This window comes from Nerophis ophidion, linkage group LG17, assembly GCF_033978795.1.
Source record: "Nerophis ophidion isolate RoL-2023_Sa linkage group LG17, RoL_Noph_v1.0, whole genome shotgun sequence".
In the NCBI taxonomy this organism is placed as follows: Eukaryota; Metazoa; Chordata; class Actinopteri; order Syngnathiformes; family Syngnathidae; genus Nerophis; species Nerophis ophidion.
In genome coordinates, this window is record NC_084627.1 from 14,957,202 (window position 1) to 14,976,373 (window position 19,172).

Below are 19,172 nucleotides of genomic sequence, written 5' to 3' on the forward strand. Positions count from 1 at the left end.
TTGTTATATGCAAAATATATGCTGATAGTCAGAATGCCCAGGATACTTGGAGGAGAAAATGTAAATGTAATTACTTTAGCACACGCAGCCTCATTTAGTAAACTAGAAATGGATTACGGCATAAATTAGCCTCTTTATTGAGCATGTATGTGCAAACTGACAGTTCCACACACGGCGCTGCAAGGACAGACGACGGAGAGACGAGAATCCTCCGTCCTACGTGTGTGTGTGTTTGCAACATATCTGGACTGACAAAAATAAAAAATATTTGACATATCGTCTATTCAGCAACATCCTTTTATAATCTTATACTGTATGCTTGGTGATTTAAGAGGCAGATTAAAATAAATTCAATCGATGCTTTTTGGTTTCCTTTGTTTGTCCTGTGGTTTTATTTTAAATGCGTTCGTTTTTTCACATAGAATATATACCGTATTTTCCGGACCATAGGGTGCACCAGATTATAAGGCGCACTGCTGATGAACAGTCTATTTTTGATCTTTTTTCATATATAAGGCGAACCAGATTATAGGTATGTTTTAGCGCTTTCATGGCAGATAAAAGTAAGAACTTTACATTACTCACTCACTACACCGGTATGTTTTAGCGCTTTTATGGCGAGTTTACTAACAGATAGAAGTAAGAACTTTACAGTACTTTATATTATAAATGGCAACAGCGGAGGAAGAATGTCCCATAACAAGAAGATAGAGGAAAGATGAAGCTTATCGACTACAATGTCGGCACAGACTACAAAGGCGGACACGCATAATTTTTCAGGAGTTATGCGGATCCCAAATACAGATCAGCAGATACCAGAAGGTAGGAAGAGTTGCTTTGCATAACATTGTGAAACACAATGCCAGATAATGTCTTACCTTTTACACACAACATAATAATACTCGTATGTTGAAACACAGTACAATCCTTCAAGCGGTGCGGCTTCATAGCTTACCAAAGTCATACTAAAACTTTTTGATAGATTTTTGAGCGCCGTGTGTGATGTTCTAAATTTTCAATGGAACATATAAAAAGGTGGTCTTGTTTACTTAGACTGCCATCTACTGGTCACACTTATCATTACACCATGTACCAAATAAAATAGATTCAAGGTCGGTAAGCAAAACCAGAATTATTTCGTACATTAGGTCATAACCGGAAGGATAAGATCACGGGCCGAAATGAGTTTCCTCCGCCGAGTGGCCGGGCTCTCACTTAGAGATAGGGTGAGAAGCTCTGTCATCCGGGAGGAACTTAAAGTAAAGCCGCTGCTCCTTCACATCGAGAGGAGCCAGATGAAGTGGTTCGGGCATCTGGTCAGGATGCCACCCGAACGCCTCCCTAGGGAGGTGTTTAGGGCACGTCCAACCGGTAGGAGGCCACGGGGAAGACCCAGGACACGTTGGGAAGACTGTCTCCCGGCAGCCCTGGGAACGCCTCGGGATCCCCCGGGAGGAACTAGACGAAGTGGCTGGAGAGAGGGAAGTCTGGGCTTCCCTGCTTAGGCTGTTGCCCCCGCGACCCGACCTCGGATAAGCGGAAGAAGATGGATGAATGGATGGATGGATATATACGTGCGTATAAAAATGTGTACATGTGTGTATATGAGTATGTATATATATATATATATATATATATATATATATATATATATATATATATACATATATATATATATATATATATATATACATATATATATATATATATATATATATATATATATATATATATATATATATATATATATGTATAGGGCTTCACGGTGGAAGAGGGGTTAGTGCGTCTGCCTCACAATACGAAGGTCCTGCAGTCCTGGGTTCAAATCCAGGCTCGGGATCTTTCTGTGTGGAGTTTGCATGTCCTCCCCGTGAATGCGTGGGTTCCCTCCGGGTACTCCGGCTTCCTCCCACTTCCAAAGACATGCACCTGGGGATAGGTTGATTGGCAACACTAAATTGGCCCAAGTGTATGAATGTGAGTGTGAATGTTGTCTGTCTATCTGTGTTGGCCCTGCGATGAGGTGTACCCCGCCTTCCGCCCGATTGTAGCTGAGATAGGCGCCCGCGACCCCAAAAGGGAATAAGCGGTAGAAAATGGATATCTATATATATGTATGTGTATACAAATGTGTACATGTGTGTATATGTGTATGTATGTGTATATATATATATATATATATATATATATATTGTGTATACACATATATGTGTGTGTGCATATATGTATATATATATATATATATATATATATATATATATATATATATATACATACACATCAGGTCAGGAAAAAACACAGAGGCTATTTCAGCCCTACAAGCCTGTTTCGCAGGTTTCCCTGCTCGTCGGGATTTTATAAAATCAAACCTGCGAAACAGGCTTGTAGGGATGATATAGCCTCTTGTGTTTTTTCCCGACCGCAGGTTTCTCTGTTCTTCACGGGATTTTATGTAAAATGTATCTGTTTTTTCTTGACCTAACATATATTCCCCTCTAACCCAGTATTGAGCACTGTAAAACGTATATATATATATATATATATATATATATATACATATATGACAATACTCTGCAGCATCGCAGAGTCTTGTCTTGTCCTGGAGGAACCTTCTGAGAGTGCACTTCATTGTTATTATTCATCTTGATGCATAATGGTCTTGTCGAGTGGGGTGACAAGGGGTATAAGAGGAAGAAGAGACATCAATATTACCCTTAGGCCTATGTGTATATCCATGAAATACACATTTAAAGGCTCTCTGAGAAGGGAAACAGGAAGCAAGAAAAAGCTCTCTCCTGGTCTCTTCAGCAAGGATGTGATTAATGGAAAATGGCAAGGCACAGGATTGTTGACTTCCATGGTTGCTTGATCATCATTTTGCTTTTTATTGTTTTAATTCATCACATTACCTTCAAACACTCATTAAAGCCTTGATGCAAACCTACAGTATTTACCCTAGAAACAAAAAGCACGTTTACGCTATGTTTTCACTCAGACTGAGCTTCAGCATTCCTTTCCACCTGCTAAATCACCGCCGTCGCGCAATGAGCGAACATTTTTGGTCGTGGAGGCGTTATTGGATGTTGTGTTATTTATCCACTCCGCTGGCAGTGCGGCGCGGAGCATCAAATCAAGGTGATTTATGTCGGCCATTTCAAAACAACCTGAGCTTTACCACACTGCTGAACAAACAGTCGACAGGCTGGAATGCGCCGTAAATATGATAAAACACTAAGGCGCAGCACGATATAAACTTATAAGGTCAAAAGACTAAAAACACAGCCGAAGTATTATACGAGGTGTCAGAAAAGTTCCGTGTAGTCTTATATTCTGATCAAAATAATATTCTTGGAGGTTACTTGAAGTAGATTAGTGTACTGGAAATATTTGCTTGAAATATTCAGAAAGATAAAGTATTCCATGACAGGACTCCACAATTTTGGACTTGTTAAAACATGTGGTTCTCAAACTTTGGTACCTTTAGTGCAGGGGTGTCACAGTCCAGGCCCGCGAATGAATGCTCTATGGCCCTCGGGATGATATTTGATTAGTATTAGAACCGGCCCGCAGGCCACAGTCGCCTGCTGCTGTTTTGCACGCACCAATACTGCATGAGTGTTGGTGCTAGGAATTTTCAAAATGGGGTCCCAGGGGCCCCATTAAGTCATAAAAATGGGTTCCCACCGTACATTTTTTGGGTCACACTTTTTGGTAACCGTTTTGAAAACAAATGTGTGCATAATCTTCTTATATTTCACATACTATATGGTGTTTTGGAAAACGGTTGTCATAAACGTTACTTAATTCATACAAAATGAAAGTAAATAATACAGAAGAAAACAAATTTTTATGCAAATGTAAATTTATTCAGTTATAAAAATTCATTCACTTTCTTCTTTCTCTCATGGATCTAAACTTTACCAATGCCGGGTATTTTTTTTCTATATTTTTATTGTAATATTTTCAGAATGTGTTTGTTCTATTATTGGCTGTCATGATCCATGGTCCGGGTCATGTTTTTGTTATGTTCTGTTAGTTTTGGACTCCATTAGTTCCTGTTTTTTGTGCGATATTGTTTGTTTTGGTTGCCATGGTTGCGTATTAGTTTCACCTGCCTCTTGTGTTCAGGATGCTCACCTGACTCTAATTATGAGACATTATTTAAGCCTGCCTTTGCGAGTCAGTCGGCCTAGCATCATTAAAGTAAAGTACCAATGATTGTCACACACACACAAGGTGTGGTGAAATTTGTCCTCTGCATTTGACCCATCCCCTTGATCACCCCCTGGGAAGTGAGGGGAGCAGTGGGCAGCAGTTGTGCGCCTGGGAATCATTTATGGTGATTAAACACCCAATTCCAACCCTTGATGCTGAGTGCCAAGCAGGGAGGCAATGGGTCCCATTTTTTTTTATAGTCTTTGGTATGACTCGGCCGGGGTTTGAACTCCCAACCTACCGATCTCAGGGCGGACACTCTAACCACTAGGCCACTTAGTAGGTTTATTGGTATCATGCCACAGTTTTGGGTTTGTTCTATGCCATAGTTGATGCTTTTTGTTTCATGCCACAGTTTAGTGAGTTTTCATGTGTATAGTGAGTTTTCATGTCTATAGTTTCATGTAGTCTATAGTTTCCTGCCCTAAGTTTTTGCCTTAGCTTCCACGTGCGATAGGCACACTTGCCTTCAGGTTGTTTTCTGTTTTGTACCTCGTTGAGTGTTTCTTAAAATTAAGTCATGTTCCTACCTGCACGTCCTGTCCTGTTTGCCTTCCTGGGAGAACGACCCCGCAGTAAGCAAAAACCACGTCCTGACATTGGCTAAAGTAAGACAAATAAAAAAAATATGAAGTTGTCTTTATTTTTTAATTCTAATGCCATAATTTTATAATAGGAGATATTTTTATATTACGATAGACTCGCCAATGTTTTCTGAGTTCTTTACATGCATGTTGTATAATTTGACATGCCATTTTTAAAGATAATATCCATCCCATCCATCCATTTCCTACCGCTTATTCCCTTTGGGGTTGCGGGGGGCGCTGGTGCCTATCTCAGCTACAATAGTAAATTATCTACTAAAAACAAATAAATCTGTGGTACATGACTTGGGACAAGTAAGTGTCAATTCATGGTCAAATAAATGGTAAAATAAATCTAAAAGTAAAATATAGTGCAGAAATGCACCCAATTGGAGGAAATGTAGTCTTGATTTAGACAATTTTACTTTGGGGTTTGCTTGGCAGCAATCTTTTTTTCCCCCTCAATTTTCCTCTTTTTTTTCCTCAAAGGGTGCTCACATGCCTGAATATTATATGCATTTAAAGTCTTTATAAACCACACACTCACACACACACACACTCACACACACACACGCACGCACGCACGCACGCACGCACGCACACACACACACACACACACACACACACACACACACACACACGCACGCACGCACGCACGCACACACACACACACACACACACACACACACACACACACACACACACACAGACACACACACACACACACACACACACACACACACACACACACTTATATGCTCTTAAAACACTTCATACACTCTAAAACGTACATAATTTTAACATGAAAGTTAGATAGGTACTAGTGTTGTCCAGAAATCAATTTTGGTGCCGGTGCCGGTATCAACATGTTTTTTGATACTTTTCTAAATAAAGGGGACCACAAAAAATGGCATTATTGGCACTATTTTAACAAAAAAACTTAGGGTACATTAAACATATGTTTATTATTGCAATTTTGTCCTGAAATAAAATAGTCAGCATATGGGACAACTTGTCTTTTAGTAGTAAGTAAACAAACAAAGGCTCCTAATTTAGCTGCTGACATATGCTGTAACATATTGTGTCATTTTCCATTCTATTATTTTGTCAAAATTATGAAGGACAAATGGTAGAAAATGAATGATTAATCTAATTGTTCATTTACTGTGAATATCTGTTTACTTTCTCTTTTCACGTGTTCTATATAAACTTCTGTTAAAATGTAATAATCACTTATTATTCTGTTGTTTGATACTTTACATTAGTTCTGGTTGATACCACAAATTTAGGTATCAATCCGATACCAAGTCGTTACAGGATCATACATTGGTCATATTCAAAGTCCTCATGTGTCCAGGGACATGTTTCCTGAGTTTATAAACATAATATACATTTTTAAAAAACGGAAAAAGATTTTGTGATGCTACAAATTATTGATGTAATTATAGTAGTGTCGACTAGATATGCTCCTGTACTTGGTATCATCACAGTGGATGTTAGGTGTAGATCCACCCATAGCGTTTGTTTACATTGTGACACCGGTGAGATACGGTGTGTAGTGAAACATGTTTAGCTATTCCTCGTCCTGCAGGGATGATACTTTTAAGAAATGTTCCTTATTTTGTCGCCATGGAGGCGAGGATTTGTGACTTTAGCCGCTGGATAGCTAGTCATGTCTTAAAGCACCTCGTTCTGAGGGCGTTTCAGTGTTATAACTACACTTTTATCTTCAGTGTTTAAGCCAAAATGCGTTTGTTCTTCCTTTCCTGTCCACACACTGTCTCTGCTTGTAAGTACTCCGTGATTGTGCGCTGCCGAACATGCTCCTCTGCTCGTAAAACAGCTATGTCATGACATTACAGAGACGGAGTGGCGGTGGGGTGGGGGATTGGTACCTTTTTAGAGGCGGTATAGTTCCTAATAGGTACTAAATCTCAATGTACTCAACGATACTTAAAAATCAGCAATGCATTGAAACCGCAGTATGCTAACACTTCAGCTTTAATGATATACTGTACCTCCGATAGTGTGTGGCTCCAAAAAGCTCTAAAATTCACGTTTTACCTTTACGCCGTAACTCTAACACAGGGGTGTCAAACTCAAATACAGAGGGGGCCAAAATTTAGAACTGAACAAAGCTGCGGGCCGAGGTTGAACAAATGAACCCTTTAATAGGGACCCAAACAAGTTTTGCATTGAATATTGACCTAGTAGGGCTTATATAACTTTATAGTGACATGCAAAATCCAGTTTCAAATAATAATAATAAAAAAATATCAATGGCATATCAAATCAAATAAAAACACAAATTTAATGCCTTTTTTCGGCGGCGGGTTTGAGTTGGGGCGGGGTTTGGTGGTAGCGGGGGTGTATATTGTAGCGTCGCGGAAGAGTTAGTGATGCAAGGGGTTCTGGATATTGGTCCGGTTGTGTTTATGTTGTGTTACGGTGCGGATGTTCTCCAGAAATGTGTTTGTCATTCTTGTTTGCTGCGGGTTCACAGTGAGCCGCATATTTGGAACAGTTTTAACCTTGTTTATATGGCCACCCTCAGTGTGACCTGTATGGCTGTTGACCAAGTATGCCTTGCATACACTTGTGTGTGTGTATGAGCCGCATATATTATGTGAGTGGGCCGGCACGCTCTCTTTATGGAAGAAAAGCGGACGTGGCGACATGTAGAGAACGCCAAAAGCAGTGCTTTTACGGCCCGCCCCCAATATTATAGTCCGGGTGGAAATCGGGAGAAATTCGGGAGGGGCAATGAACTTCGGGAATCTCCCGGGAAATTTGGGAGGGTTGACGAGTATGAGTATTAGCGGTGAATGTGGTGTTATGGCGGCGGGCCACCTCTAATGTTAATTTAATATTGCCTCGAGGGCCAAATGAAATTACACGGCGGGCCAAATTTGTCCCGTGGGCCAGAGTTTGACACCCATGCTCTAACATAATCTATATAAAATATATCACATCCAACAAGGTAACATTTAGTAGTGGGAAAGGAGGACGCAAACGTTAGCAATGTTAGCATAGCTATGTTAAGTACAATGCTAATATTACACTCACATTTTAAGAACAACATCATGCTCGTTTAGCCTGTTTGCCGAAGGAAAATAAATGTATCAAACTTACAGCTGACGCGTTGCTGTCAAAGCTGTCCTGTGTTCAGGGGTGGATAATCTAGCTGGCGAGCTAGTTATGCGGCATCACAAAACACGCCGTGTGACGCTTTCTCACTTTCATAAATAGTCAGGATTGCGTGTAATCCCCGCATTTAAGTCAGAGGTCAAAAGTTGGCATGTCCGAGGTGAGCACAGTCTTGCGTGAAAACTCATTTGAGATGCTTTAAAAGTGCACAAACAAACTCGCCCTTCTTTCCAATTAGAGCGCGGCGTCTTGTGACCGCCGCCGTCCATCGTCATGGGTCGAACCCCGGAAAGCACAATGAGGCCCGTTCACGAGGCTCGCAGCGCAACTCAGAGAAGGCCAAATTGATTTGCTCGGACTCATCTTATTAATTCATAGATCCACTCATGAGTCCAGTAAATAACCAATGTGCCTTTTAATGGACTCGCCTTGAGCTCTGCTTCATATAGCGCTGCTTCACCTACACTCTGCTCGAAAGGACAAACTCCTATTGTTGACATTTTTTTATTTAAATACTTGTACCTGTTAATACATCCATAATGTCTATCATTCATCCTGCATATATTTGATCATTTAATACGTTTTCGCTTAGTCTTAGGCATTTATCTATTTATTATACAATGATTCTATCTATCTGTTTTTATTTATTTGACATTTTGTATGCGTGTCTTTATTGTTTTCATTTATCTATTTATTTTAAAACATTTCTTCTTTTTTTCCCCCCTTTGTTACTGGATGAGCAATTTTATAGGTCATGTTGATGAAAATTCCAATACACTTCTTTAGTGTCATGCTGTTATGTACAGGGAGGAGTAGACGGCACAGACAACAAGGGGCCTAGTATAACTATGTGTTTATTATATATAGTAGATGGCACAGACAACAAGGGGCGTACTATAACTGTATTATATATATATATGTATATATATATATATATATATATATATATATATATATATATATATATATATATATATATATATATAAAATAATATATATATATATATACATATATATATATATATATATATATATATATATATATATATATATATATATATATATATATATATATATAGATATATATATATATATATATATATATATATATATATACTGTATACAATAACGGTGTGGCGCAGTGGGAGGGTGGCCGTGCGCAACCCGATGCTACCTGGTTCAATCCACACCTTCTACCAACCTTGTCACGTCCGTTGTGTCCTGAGAAAGACACTTCACCCTTGCTCCTGATGGGTGCTGGTTAGCGCCTTGCATGGCAGCTCCCTCCATCAGTGTGAATGGGTAAATGTGGAAGTAGTGTCAAAGAGCTTTGAGTACCTCGAAGGTAGAAAAGTGCTATACAAGTACAACCCATTTATCATTTATCATTCATAATAACCAAACAATAATATAATAATATAATCCAAAAGTGTGTGTGTGCGACTAAGTTAAGGTTAAAGTACCAATGATTTTCACACACACACTAGGTGTGGTGGAATTTGTCCTCTGCATTTGACCCATCCCCTTGGTCATCCTCTGAGAGGTGAGGGGAGCAGTGGTGCCACGCCCGGGAATAATTTTTGGTGATTGTACCCCCAATTCCAACCCTTGATGCGGAGTGCCAAGCAGGGAGGTAATGGGTCCCATGTTTATAGTCTATGGTATGACTCGGCCGGGGTATTTCATATCTGCATAAGCCCTGAAAATTTGCGCACGTCCGCCACTGTAGTCTGTGGGAATACCGTAGTTGATAAGCTTCTTTTTTTTCTCTATATTCTTGTTAAGTGGCATTCCCCCTCAGCTGTTGCCATTTCTAATGTAAAGTTGTAACTTATATCTTGCCATGAAAGCGCTAAAACATACTAGTGTAGTGAGTATATATTATTCACCCAAGGAACTTTAGTTATTAGAGAGTTCTGGTCGGACGTTTTTTTTTCACGGGACACATTTCCAGCGTTGTTGCACTAGTGAGCCACGGCTGAGGAAATGCTGCTCCGTTGTTGATTTAAGTAATGTGTGAAAGTCATTAAAACAGTTAGCTTCATCTTTTGACACTACTTCCACTCCCGTCCTTCCACGCTACACCGCTACAACAAAGATGACGGGGAGAAGACGCTGTCGAAGGTGAGCCACGTAAATAAGACCGCCGACAAAACGGCGCATCCTGAAACGACTGTCAGAAAGCGACTTGAAGATGATCTGTAAAACATAATCTATGCAACTTTTTGACCAAGGAACCACCATGTTATATAGTTGAAGAGGATTTGCAAATCATTGTACTCTGTTTTTATTTACGTATTACACAACGTGGCAACTTCACTTGTTTTAGGGTTTGTAATGGTAAAAAAATAAATAATATTGCAGACCAAAATGAGGCACTAGCAAAATCTTGTTCAGGGCCTAAGATTGCAGTGACAAAAACGTCAACGATACACATACACTGCAAAAACTGAAATTGAAGTAAGATTAAATATCTCAATAAGGGGTGATATTTGCTTATTTTCTGTCTAATAAGATGATTCTTCTCACTAAGCAAATTTTATGTTAGTGTTTTACTTGTTTTAAGGGTTTCCTAAATGATCTCAGTAAGATATTACAGCTTGTTGCTGAGATTTGATGACCTATATTGAGTAAAACATGCTTGAAACTAGAATACCAACTGTTGCAAAGCTGTGTCATCAACACTCACAAGTATAAAACTACTTTTTTAAAGTAATAATTTCTTATTTCAAGCATGAACAAAAAAAAAATCATGACTTTGACACAATTGTGTCTCTTAATTAAAACAGATGACAGCCAGTGGTTTTATTTTCAATGAAACAATAGAAACGATGGCACAGTACAGTAAATGTACAGTTAATATTTAAACATCCATCCATCCATTTTCTACCGCTTATTCCCTTTTAGGGTCGCGGGGGGCGCTGGCGCCTATCTCAGCTACAATCGGGCGGAAGGCGGGGTACACCCTGGACAAGTCGCCACCTCATCGCAGGGCCTAATATTTAAACATTTGACATTTAAAATATTTTTGAACATAAATCATTCATGCACATTCAGATAAATTCTTCAAAATTACAATAACAATTTTTTTTGCCGGGGGCCGGGCTATATATATGTATATATATATATATATATATATATATATATATATATATATATATATATATATATATATATATATATATATATATATATATATATATATATATATATATATATATATATATATATGTATATATATATATATATATATGTATATATATATATATATGTATATATATATATATATATATATGTATGTATGTATGTATGTATGTATATATATATATATATATATATATATATATATATATATACATACGTGTGTGTGTGTATATATATATATATATATATATATATATACATATATATATATATATATATATATATATATATATATATATATATTCCTTACGCACCAATTGACTGATAAGACATGTTATCGGTGGGAAAATGTGGGAAAATGCATTTTAGACAATATGAATAGAATACAATATAATATATCTTTATTGTCATTGTACATTGTATAACGAAATTGTAAGCAAAACAATATAAGTGCAAATTCATAATAACACATAAGAACATGGATAATATAATATAATATGATTTGCCTGAGCGGCTAGTAGACCCCGAGAGTAAGAAGCGATCTACTATTTTTCCATTAAGAAAAATAAACTAGTTTTTAGTATAAGTTTGCTGGTTTCAAGAAATGTAAGGCCGGGCATGTATTATTATGTCAAGATAAAGGACCAAGCATTTATTTAATTTAAGAATACTTTTCAGCATACTGAGAAAAAAGCTCTCATATTTGTTTTTTTCTATCAAGAAAAGTGCACTTGTTATTAGTGAAATATACTTATTTTAAGATATTTTGGGGTTAATTGAGGTTAGCTAATTTTACTTGTTTTGGAAAGTCTTGACAAGCCAATTTCTTGATCTATTAGCAGATAATTTTGCTTAGTTCAAGTAAAATACTCCTAATTTTTTGTATTTTTTCTCCTTGTTTTTGAACACTGAGTTTTTGCAGTGTAGGCGGTAGGATTAATTCAGATCAGTATCTACTTACTCCTTTTCAGACATGTTGAATCGTGCAGCCATAAACATGTGAGGTCGTACACTGCAACTTTGTATTCCAAATAAATAAAACCATCAGCATAAATCAGGCCATGAGTCTTTCTCCGTCCTTGCCAGCTCACAGTCCCAACCCACGCCACCCGGCGCTCCTTTTAATGTGTTTTAATGCCGTCTTTGTAGGACTCTCTGCCTCCTGGAGAAGGGCCAACATGGTGTCAAATGGCATCTAAAACTTTCAGCCCTTTTTCTAAGTGCCGGTGCTTAATTTTAATAGTCACGTCGACGTGGAGGCCTCAGTATTATAATTATGGGCTGTGCCTTAGGAGTAAGTATGCCCTAATGCCTTAACATTTAAAAAAAAACACATTGTTTTTCATCTCAGCAGTTTGATAATTTGCCGAAGACATATTAGTAATGAGATAAGGTAGTAAAAGTCACCAGGCAGCACAGAAATTGTATTAAAATCCATCTTCAGTAAGAACTTTATGAAGCCGAAACTCATATATGATGATGTGGGTGTGGACCGTGTTTGCCCACTCGAGAAGAATGTGAAGATCCAACCGCTGACGACTCCGTGGGCTTCGAGAGGTTAAAGGCGGGCGCGTTCTGGAGTCGTGTCTTGCAAGGTTTTTGCTGTGTTGGCGGTAATTTACATCCTTGCTGCCATCACGACGCTGCATGTTGTTATTTCATAATCCCCGATGATGACAGCGTTGCATCCCTGTGCATTATAGTGACGCGTGTTTTATTTTATTAATTTTCTTTAGGGCGCGTTACGATGCTCATGGGTGTTGTTGAGTTTTAGTTTTCTTCGTGCTGCGCAGTATATTGCAGACAATATGTCTTTTGCATGGCTCCCAAGACAGCAAAAACAGTAATGTGGTTTTAAAAGCTTGTGACATTAATTGTCAAGAGACATTTTAAAGCGCATGCAGAGGCAAATAAAGGTGCTAATGATTTGGAGTGCATGAGAAAGTGGAGTGGAGACATTAGGGCAGGATTCGGCAATCCAAAATGTTGAAAGAGCCATATTGGACCACAAATACAAAAAAATCAATCTGTCTGGAACCGCAACAAATGAAAAGCTGTATATAAGTCTTATAATGAAGGCAACACATGATGTAAGTGTCTCTATCAGTGGTTCTAAATCTGGGTTCGATCGAACCCTAGGGGTTCGGTGAGTCGGCCTCAGGGGTTCGGCGGAGCTCATCCATACTTGCCAGCCTTGAGACCTCAGAATTCGGGAGATGGGGGAGTGGGGGTTGAGGTGGATGGGGGGCAGGGGTGGTTGAGGTGGGCGGGGTTTGGTGGTAGCAGGGTTGTATATTGTAGGTCCCGGAAGAGTTAGTGCTGCATGGGATTCTGGGTAATTGTTACGTTATGTTACGGTGCGGATGTTCTCCCCAAATGTGTTTGCCATTCTTGTTTGGTGTGGGTTCACAGTGTGGTGCGTATTTGTAACAGTGTTAAAGTTGTTTATATGGCCACCCTCAGTGTGACCTGTATGGCTGTTGACCAAGTATGCATGCATTCACTTATGTGTGTGTAAAAGTCACATAAATGATGTGAATGCGCCGACACGCCGTTTGTATGGAGGAAAATCGGACGTGACGACAGGTTGTAGAGGACGCCAAAGGAGAATGGTTGCCCTTGGAGATTTTCGGGAGGGGCACTGGGATTCGGGATTCTCTCGGAAAAATTGGGAGGGTTGGCAAGTATTGACTCATCGTGTAAATAAAAACTTCTCCATATCAGCGAATCATGGATACGGCAACAGCAGAAGTCACACTGATTTGCAGGTGTGTAATTTGTTGTGAGTACACCAGGAAAAAAAAACTATAACTTTGTCTTGAATTTGAAAAAAAATTCATAAATAATTTCACAAAAGAAGGGTTCGGTGAATGCGCGTATGAAACTGGTGGGGTTTGGAACCTCCTTTAAGGTTAAAAACCACTGGTCTATATTAACTATAACAGCCTACTATCAAAATGACATTAAAAGTCTTATATAAGTGTTATAATGAAGGCAACATGTGATGCTAGTGTCTATATTAGCGAGAATAGCCTACTATCTGTCATGTTTTGTGGTCACTTTCTGTTTTGTTTTTGAGTCATTGGACAATCTTGTTTGTTTTGTCACCATGCCAACCCATCAGTTTTCACCTGTTATGTGTTCATGACTCACGCACCTAATTCGTCTGGACTCACGCACCTGTCATCACTGCACCTATTTAAGCCTGTAGTTGCCAGGCAGTCAGTCTGGCGACATCACCCTCTACCCCCTCCTATACACCCATGTTATCCATGCCGATGATCCATGCTCTTTCTCGTTCCAAGTAAGTTTTTGTTATAAATGCCATAGTTTGTAAGTTTTGTTTTATGTCCACAGTTTTGCCTTTGTGAAAGTTTTGTTTTCTTAGCCAAGTTTTTGATTCTCCGCTGTGACCGCCTTTTGTTTGTTCCTGTTTATAGTATGATTGAAATATGTCATTACCTTCATGTCGTGTCCGGTCCAGTCACTTTGCACCACGGGAAAACAAACCACACCATAGTCCGCGTCATGACACTGTCTAAATGGTTACCAAGACTGTCTCAGAAAATTAGAATATTGTGACAAAGTCCTTCATTTTCAGTAATGCAACTAAAAACATGAAAATGTCATGCTTTCTGGATTTATTACACATCAACTGAAATATTGCAAGCCTTTTATTATTTTAATATCGCCGATTATGGTAGACAGCTTTAGAAAACTTAAAAAGCCTATCTCAAAAATGTTTAATATTTCCTCAGACCAAGTTAAAAAAAAAAAAAATTATAACAGCAAAACAAAATTAAACATTTGAAAATGTCAATGAATGCACTCAGTACTTGGTTGGGAATCATTTTGTACAGATTACTGCATCAATGCGGCGTGGCATGAAGGCAATCAGCCGGTGGCATTGCTGAGGTGTTATGGATGCCCAGGATGCTTCAATAGCGGCTCTTTAGCTCATTTGCATTATTGGGTCTGGTGTCTTTCAGCTTCTTCTTCACAATACCCCACAAATTCTTTATGGGGTTCAAGTCAGGGACGTTGGCAGGCCAATCGAGGACAGTAATGCCATGGTCGGTAAACCAGTTACTGGTGGTTTTGGCACTGTGGGCAGGTGCCAGATCATGCTGGAAAATGAAATCATCTCTATAGAGCTTTTCAACAGATGGAAGCATTTAGTTCTCTTGAATCTCTTGGTACACAGCTGCATTGACTCTGGACTTGATGAAACACAGTGGACCAACACCAGCAGGTGACATGGCTCCCCAAACCATTGCTGACTGTGGGAACTTCACACTGGATTTCAAGCAACTGGGATTTTGCTCTTCTCCAGCCTTCCTCCAGACTCTGGCGCCTTGACTTCCAAATGAAATAAAAAACTTGCTTTTGTCTGAAAACAGGACTCTAGATCAACAACAGCAGGTGACATGGCTCCCCAAACCATTGCTAACTGTGGGAACTTCACACTGGATTTCAAGCAACTTGGATTTTGCTCTTCTCCAGCCTTCCTCCAGACTCTGGCGCCTTGACTTCCAAATGAAACAAAAAACTTGGTTTTGTCTGAAAACAGGACTCTAGATCAACAACAGCAGGTGACATGGCTCCCCAAACCATTGCTGACTGTGGGAACTTCACACTGGATTTCAAGCAACTGGGATTTTGCTTTTCTCCAGCCTTCTTCCAGACTGGCGCCTAGACTTCCAAATTAAATAAAAAACTTGCTTTCGTCTGAAAACAGGACTCTACATCAACAACAGCAGGTGACATGGCTCCCCAAACCATTGCTGACTGTGGGAACTTCACACTGGATTTCAAGCAACTTGGATTTTGCTCTTCTCCAGCCTTCCTCCAGACTCTGGCGCCTTGACTTCCAAATGAAATAAAAAAACTTGCTTTTGTCTGAAAACAGGACTCTGGACCACTCTGCAACTGTCCAGTGCTTCTTTTCCATAGCCCAAGTCAGACGCTTCTTCCGTTGTCTTGAGTTCAGGAGTGGCTTGGCCATGGGAATACGACTATTGTAGCCCATTTCCGGGACACGTCTGTGAACAGTAGCTTTTGATACCTGGACTCTAGCTTCAGTCCACTGTCTTTGAAGCTCCCCCAAATTCTGGATGCGGCTCTTCTTCACAATGCTGTTAGGGCTGCGGTCCTCTCTCTTGGTTGTGCAGCGTTTCCTGCCACATTTCCTCCTTCCAACAGACTTTTTGTGAATGTGCTTTAAAACTGCACTCTGTGAACAGCCTTCTCTTTAAGACATTTCTTTTTGTGTCTTACCCTCCTGGTGGAGGGTGTCAATGATGGTCCTCTGGACAGCAGTCAGGTCAGCAGTCTTCCCCATATGTGTGATTTAGTTTACTGAACCAAGCCGAGTGTTTTAAAGGCTCAGGGAAACCCTTGCAGGTGTTTCGAGTTAATTAGATGATTCAAGTGATTAGTTAAATAGCCTGCTAGTATACTTTTTCATGATATTCTAATATTTTGAGATAGGATATTAGAGTTTTCTTAAGCTGTAGGCCATAACAAGCAATATTAAAACGACAAAAGGCTTGCAATATTTCAGTTGCTGTGTAATGAATCCAGAATGTATGACATTTTCATGAAAATAAAGGACTTTATCACAACATTCTAATTTTCCGAGACAGTCCTTATTTGTCGCAGGCTGAAGCAAATCTTTGCTGACAGAAATGTTGAAATGTAATATTTATTCTACACAATTTTTCGACATTAGAAACCATTAGTAAATCAGAGGCTACTTAGAAGGTGAGATAATTCCTGGAAATTACTGGCTTTTAATGGCCAAAGGTATAGATCTGTGTGTCCAAGTTAAAAGTAACAGCAGGCTGTTTTCTTTTATTGGATTTATATCAATCTTTGGCAAGCTAGGTAATGTTTGCTGTGGTCTGGAACAACGTGGCACACAAACAACTATCTGAAATGCAGCCAATATTACCCACAGATAATGTGTCATGAGACATCCATCCATCCATCCATCCATTTACTACCGCTTGTCCCTTTTGGGGTAACGGGGGGTGCTGGAGCCTATCTCAGCAAAACTAAATTATCTACAAAGAGATTAAAAGTAAATTATATTAAATGAGCTTAAATATACCTACAAACGAGGCATAATGATGCAATATGTACATACATCTCGCCTAAATAGCATGTTAGCATCGATTAGCTTGCAGTCATGCACTGACCAAATATGTCTGATTACCACTCCAACAAGTCAATAACATCAACAAAGCTCATCTTTGTGCATTCACGCACAGCATACAAGTTTTGGTGGAAAAAAATGAGACAGAGAAGGAGTGGAAGATTTTTTTTACATGTAAACAAACTGTCGCGTTACAGTCCCCACTATGGTGAGTTGAAGAACCGCCAAAATTAGTAGGACAAAACGGTGTTCGCCAAATACTCTCATCAGTGAAGCGTACACACAAACATATTAAACAGGGGGCTTTCTAACAGGTTTGTGTCATGTTTGTCCTCAAACAAAAAACATACAATTTTTTTTTTTTTTTTTTTTAACCCCCCAATCTTTTTCCATTTTCAATCCTTTTTAAAAACATGCCTGGCTTTGGGGTATTGTGGAATAATTGCCAATGTATCGTAAACATGTGAAAGAATTGGACGTTGAAATTTTAAAACTCAACATGACAAAATTCCTCTTAGGAAAAATCATTTGTATGGAGTAACAACAAAAATGATGGCAACAAATACAGCAAAACTACTGAAGGACAGAAAAGTCAGCCTTTATCCCCTGAGAGTTAAGATACTCCAGCAGGCACAAATTATTAAAACAACGTTAAGAACTGCGATGAATTAGACCCAGACGTTGAGCAACTCAAACTTAATGTCGGTACAACATGCTTTTTGACGACGTTTATTCAATGTCAGGTTGTGACGTTGACTTGACTTTTGAAATTTGGTCATTTCCCAACCAACAACGTGGATCCAGCGTTAAACACCACCGTTGTCTCAATTTACAAATACATTGGTTTTGCAACGTTTTTCGCCAAATAATCAACGTTGTATCAAAGTCTTGTGCCTTAGCTGTGATGGATGTGATTAGTTTTAGCTTAGTGAAGCTAAAAATGGAGACATCCGATTAGCTGCTAGCCGCTTTTCAGCTGAGGTACTAAAAATAGTGTCAGCCAAAGTGGATCGGCATTATAAGGATCCCTTCAGGCGGTGCTGCATCAAAAAGCGACATCAGTGTGTAAAGGATATCACCACATGGGCTCAGGAACACTTCAGAAAACTTCTGTCAGTAACTACAGTTGGTCTCTACATCTGTAATTGCAAGTTAAAACTCTACTATGCAAAGCAAAAGCCATTTATCAACAACACCCAGAAACGCCGCCGGCTTCGCTGGGCCTGAGCTCATCTAAGAGAACGGATGCAAGGTGTAAAAGTGTTCTGTGGTCTGACGAGTCCACATTTCAAATTGTTTTTGGAAACTGTGGACGTCATGTCCTCTGGACCAAAGAGACAAAGAACCATCCGGACTGTTTTAGGATAAGTTAAAAAGCCAGCTTCTGTGATGGTATGGGGGTGCATTGGTGCCCAAGGCATGGGTAACTTACACATATGTGAAGGCACCATCCATCCATTTCTACCGCTACTCCCTTTGGAGTCACGGGGGGCGCTGCTGCCTATCTCAGCCACAATCGGGTGGAAGGCGGGGTACACCCAGAACAAGTCGCCACCACATCGCAGGGCCAACACAGATAGACAGACAACATTCACACTCACATTCACACACTAGGGCCAATTTAGTGTTGCCAATCAACCTATCCCCAGGGGCATGTCTTTGGAAGTGGGAGGAAGCCGGACTACCCGGAGGGAACCCACGCAGTAATGGGGAGAACATGCAAACTCCACACTGAAACATCCCAAGCCCGGGATTGAACCCAGGACTACTTCGTATTGTGAGGCAGACACACTAACCCCTCTTCCACCGTGCTGCCCCGTGAAGGCACCATTAATGCTTAGAGGTACATGCAAGTTTTGAGGCAACATATGTTGCCGTCCGAGCATCGGTATCATGGACGCCCCTGCTTATTTCAGCAAGACAAT

The 19,172-nt window shown here is 39.6% G+C and overlaps 1 protein-coding gene across 9 annotated transcripts in view; it reads left to right on the forward strand.

The window, feature by feature from the left end:
• rgs3a (regulator of G protein signaling 3a) overlaps positions 1-19,172 on the forward strand; it is a 354,609-nt gene that overhangs the window by 233,741 nt on the left and 101,696 nt on the right. The gene's annotated exons all lie outside the window — the stretch shown is intronic.